Raw genomic sequence first — 5917 nt, forward strand, 5'->3', positions numbered from 1 at the left:
TAATTTCTGTAAACTAGGTTGTTGCTAAGAACAGAAACATTTAACCCTAGCAGTCTGTAAGCATGCAGAGCTGTGATATAGGTTGAGAAGACCTGTCTGCTACTTTACACAAGTTCACATTCCATTCAACTTCGGTATTTAGCTCAGAAGTAGACAGGATAAGGCAAAGCAAAGCAGACACCAGTAAGTCACAAGTACTGTGCTTGAGGTGTGTGGCTCTGTGAAATTTATTCTAATGGATGGTTATTTTTTATCTATACTTTTTGAATCTCATAACTATCTGTCATATTTTCTTTAAAAAGATGTCTATCTTTCCTCAGGCATTATCATATAGAGAATATAATTCAGTCATCACACCAAAAACTAGCATAATTTAAGCTGATTTCTCTTTGCAGACAACAAGCATTGGAATATTGCACATACCAGGCACTCCAGCAGTCACCAAGAAACAATATTTTAACTGCAGGAACAAGTGATAGCCATTTAAGTTTGTACAGAGGTGAATGTATACTATTTTCTCTAGGTCTGTTAAAATTTTCAATACAAATAAGAAAGGTGAATTACACTACTCTCATCATACTATAACTAGCGCTGCATTTTTCTTCTGATCTACCTTCCTCCTACTAACCACTTTATAAAAAGTTTTCTAAAATAAAATATTTGAATATTGATTATTATGTGTTTTAAAAACATTATGCAGCCATTTTTTTTGTTAAGAGAAAAACAAGCATTAGGGCCATTGTATCATATCATGCTGCTTTGCATAAACACTGCATTTGTATTTACATGGTGCACACCAAAGACAGACTTTTCCTGGCTGCTAGACTGCCAGACGCACAAAGGAACAAGGAACCAGTTTCAGGAAATTACAGAAGAGACTCAATGGGTGGGTATGGCTGCCCCAGGTAGAATATACTACTGATGTAGTATGTTAACACGCATCACATAGAGATGAAGACACTACACAGAGAAATGATAGGCATGTAAGAGAATATACTGGCCTGCCACTTAAAATGAAATCACTGCCGTGTTTTACTGTTGACATGAGCACACGGGAGCAGAGCAAGTTCCCTTAGCACCCAGACCAACAGTAATGACTATTCTATAGTATTAATATAAAACCACTATGAGTGTTAGCATTTTCCAGCAATGATTAAGGAAGAATATTCAGCAGTATACCCTCTTGAAATTCAAAAGCAATTAGTAGAGAGCAATGTTGCCTGTGCTTATTGCACAAATAACCAAGGGAGAAAATCTGGATCTCAGAGTTAGTTTTCTATTTAGTTCTCTTTATCTGTTTGTTCTTTAACGACTTCAACATACTGCATGAAGTGATTTCATTAGCAAGGTATCTGCATGATGAAACCTGTGTTTCCTTCTAAGGAAAGCAGCCCCAAAATCCTATTTACTTTTTTTTTTTTTAGAACTTTTGTAAAGTCTATGAATGTCTTCAGAAAATTACTTTTTCCATGTTAACTTTCTTCTGTGCTCTCAAGAGAATGCTAGCACTACCAGACAATGGGAGAAGTCAATAGTATTGTCTGTGACTTTCTCCTTGCATTTATGTATGTGTGATTAAAAGTTTGTGGTTGTGAATGTTGCTAATAGGTAGCACCTGAAAATACTTGTCACAGGTAAAAAGGTGCAGGGGGGAAAAGAATGAGTATGACCATGGCAAGAGTTAAAGAAAGATGTGGAGGGCTGGGTTGTACTGTATTTAATGCTATAAGGGATAACTATTCTATGAAAAAGTAAACTAATGAAAAGATTTCGTGTTTATCTCTAGATTAAATTATTTTGGATTTTTTGGAGTGTATGATCTGGAGTGAGGTAGTTTAAAATGCTCTCTTTGGCCTTTGATAATGAGGCTTATTACTGAGTTCTGCTAAAATGAACTGAGACAGCTGTATGTACAAGAGCATGTACAGGGTTACACATTTTGGATAAGAAATGAGCTAGGTGATGGCAAGTTTTCTAGCTGTATTGTTCTGTTTCTAGATTATGCAAGGAGAGAGAAGGATGGTGATCTGTTCATAATTCCTATAGTATATGAGCAATGCCACTTTTCTACAGCAGCTGCTAGAAGGAAAAAAAGAAGTGCTATAGATCCTTCATCTAAGACATCTGTTTTAAAAGTCTGCTTGTTTTTCACCGGGGTTACTCTGGATTTGAGAATGCCACCTTGATCACTTTTTGATAAGAAAAATAAAGGTTTAAACTTTTAGAGATTTCTCATTTGCTATTTGCATAAGCATTCACTGAGCTTTCAAAGTAGATGTGCTGTAGGAGAGAAAGAAAGAAAGAAATAGAAATAGAAATACAATAATTTATATTGTAATGCTGGCTGCAAATGCTGAAGCTGAAAGGTATTCTGTTTAAAAGCTCCTTATTGCTCCTTTTTCATGTCACTTAATAAACAAACACTATCTAAGGTACAATATAAATACTGTGTGAAAGAACAAGCTAATGCTCGTATAATGATGCAGAGAAAATGTGAAATAAAGCAAAAATGTGAAATAAAGTCAGCCAGTAACAGCAACAAGCAATTATAGCAAGGTATAAAAATATCTCCATTATGTTGTAAAATCATGTAGCTACATATTAAAATTGAATAGTCACCTTTTCCACTAATGCTTTGTTATATACATTTTTCTGTCTCAAAACTGGCCTAGGACTCAAACAGCTGATGTTCATGTGCACTTACCAGGGGAAACAACTGCTCTAGAGTTTCTTCCATGTCATTAGCTTTAGTGTAGCATGGCTGCTGTGCCACTGCCTTAACAAGTACCTTTGAATGTATCTGCAAAACTTGCATTTCTAGAAGTGAGTCTGGGCTGGGCAATCAGCCTTGTATACATACCTTTGAAACCGGATAGTTAAGCTTTACTGACCTGTTAAAACTAATAGTGTCTTTACTGTGATACTGGATTATTGCAAATTCAGTGAATGAATTCTTATGTCTTGGACTAAAGGGTAACTTTGTATGCTTGTCTGCATGTGCTTGATTCAGGTGAGTTACCATTCTGGGAGCTTCTCTAAATGAGAACTATACCTATGTAGATGCAGGTGTTAGAAGAACACCTATAGACATTTTTACCCTGAAAGTAAAGCAACTTCTCTTGATTTAACTAATGTAATTTCAGTTTCATTTAAATCTAATCACCTTTTTCTATATGAAGTTGAGTACCCATCTGAAAGTAATAACTTATTAATATAATAATGATTTTTTTTTTATTTTGATAAAGTCCCTAAGAAGAACTTTGACAATACATCACTGCTTGTATTGAATTCCCTTCATGGTGCAAGTAAAAGTGTTCCTCATACTGAGCCAGCTGACTTGTGCTATTATATTATTTGGATACAAATGTTTATCAGGCAACTACAAAACACTAGGTAACTTCACAAATGCATTGAATTTCAAAGGTCAGAAAAGTATATAATACTTTATTTTATATTAGGTAACCAATTTATAGAGCTTCTGGAGTCCACTTTAACTCTGTTCAAGCAGTGACAGCATTAAGCAGTCTGAGACTAAAAGGAACTCAGTGGTAAGTGAATAATATCATGCCTATTATGGCTTATAATGTCATGCAGGTATTTTGCTGCTGTTTGCAGCAAGAAGCATATTACCAGCTGTATGATAAGCTGTAGAAATCAATTTTGTACATTATTTCTAAGAGAGGTATTTCCAAAAAGAATATGGCAAATGCTTCTTAAATATGCTATACCACCTGGCTACATGAAAAATAGTATCCTTTTGTTACAACACAAAGAGGGCAAAACAATCCAGATCCCATTTTTATTTCAGTGTGTCCTAGGTTTATCCTCAGGATGTTGTGTGAATACACAATCACAGAACGTTAGGGATTGGAAGGGACCTCGAAAGATCATCTAGTCCAATCCCCCTGCCGGAGCAGGAACATCTAGATGAGGTTACAGAGGAAGGTGTCCAGGCGGGTTTTGAATGTCTCCAGAGAAGGAGACTCCACAACCTCCCTGGGCAGCCTGTTCCAGTGTTCTGTCACTCTCACTGTGAAGAAGCTTCTTCTTATATTTAAGTGGAACCTCTTGTGTTCCAGTTTGTACTCATTGTCCCTTGTCCTGTCATTGGTTGTCACCGAGAAGAGCCTGGCTCCATCCTGGTGAAACTTACCCTTTACATATTTATAAACATTAATGAGGTCAACCCTCAGTCTCCTCCAAGCTAGAGACCCAGCTCCCTCAGCCTTTCCTCATAAGGGAGAATACATGTGGTTAACATAAATGTATTTTACAGTTACTTCTCTCTTAACAATATAAAGGCAGTTTTTATCAGCAGCTTCCTGTTAGGAGTGAAAATAACCTAATTTGGGGAACAATGAACTATCCTATGTTTGGGCATGATGAGTGACACTGATAACAAGTAGGCATTTATATAATCTAATATAAAGGTGCATGTGGCAACAGTCAGGCTTTCTAGGTAGTTTTACAATCTCCAATAAATCAAGAAACCTTGGTCAGGACTTCTATAAGGAGTGCAAGTGCTGAAATATCGTATTTCCACATCAGCTGAAGAAACAGTAATCTTTTTGTGTAACTGATACACATCCCTGGACTCAGATGCATCAGACTTCAAGTTCTAACAAGTCTGAGTCTCTATATAAATGCAAATACAAGAAAGCTGTAGTTACTGAGTTAAGTACAAATGTGATCATGCTAACATTCTGTATTTCCTCCTCCTGTGTTTGTAGCTGAGCTGAGGCAAGCAGAGAATATAGCTGGCAGATGTCAAACTGTAAGTTGACTCAGATGTCAAGCCCTTTATATCAAATCCCAACTACCTTCATCTTGCATAGCATGCCTTAATTTTGGAAAAAGCAATTGCTATGTATCCTGTGGGATATACTCCAAACTTGTAGAGCAGGGATCCTAAGCAGCAACAGTGTCAACACGGCCCAGGTATTGCCAGCAGCATTCCCAGCTCTGCATCAGCCCAGAGCCTGGGCCGGAGCCGCCTGCTGCCTCAGATGCCCGGCGGAGAGGCAAGTGGCGGGGGATGCGGGACGGAGAGCTGGGGTCTTCTCAAACAGGAGTCAAGCAGCTCTTCCGTAAACCTTCAGGACTTCATTAATTAACACAAGAAAAAAAAAAAAAAAAAAAAACAAATAACCAAGAAAGAGTTGTAGAGAACTCCACTAACCAACCAACCAAATCCCCCTTTTCTTGTGGAAAGCGGCAGAATGTGTGACTTCTCACTGCGGGGGGTGGGGGTGGTGGTACACGGCAAGACGCCCCCTCCCCGTCCCGGGAAGACGGGCCGAGAGCGAGGCACCGCACTCAGCGCGATGGGAAGCGCCTCCCGGTCACGGGCGAGGCAGCCCTGCAGTCCCGGCTGCTCCTGGGCGGGAAGCTGAAGGGAGTCACCACATCTTACTCCCGCGCTAAGCAGGGGATGGGCCCGCTGTTCTTCGGGCATGGGGCCGCCCGGTGAAGCCGGGGCTCCCTGTTGGCCACGGGCTGCCCCGTCGCAGCCGCTGCCCAGGCGCTACCCCTGCCCCTCCACCGCCATTCGATACCGCGCCCGCACGGGGCTGGAGCGGGCAGCCCCTCCGCGCATGCGCCAGAGAGTTCCGCTGAGGGGCGGGGACAGAGCCCGATGCCCGCCGGCGGACCGTACCACTGCGCGGCGTGGGGGTGGGCGAGGAAAAAGCTTTCTCCAGTAATTCGATTGTGAGGATTTTCCGATGGCTCCTTGCTTGAGTTTGTGTGTGACTAAGGGACAAGGGCAGTGATAAGGAGGCAAGAGCCCTTGCTTGCTCGGACGCGTCCTTTTTGTCTCCTTATCTCCCTCGTTTCCCCCGGCGGCAGCGGATTGGGCGCGTCCCGCTTGCTCTCCCCCTCCCGCTACCGATGGTCGGGCCCGCTCGCGCTGCCTGTG

This window comes from Streptopelia decaocto (assembly GCF_964273445.1).
Source record: "Streptopelia decaocto genome assembly, chromosome: 3".
In the NCBI taxonomy this organism is placed as follows: domain Eukaryota; kingdom Metazoa; phylum Chordata; class Aves; order Columbiformes; family Columbidae; genus Streptopelia; species Streptopelia decaocto.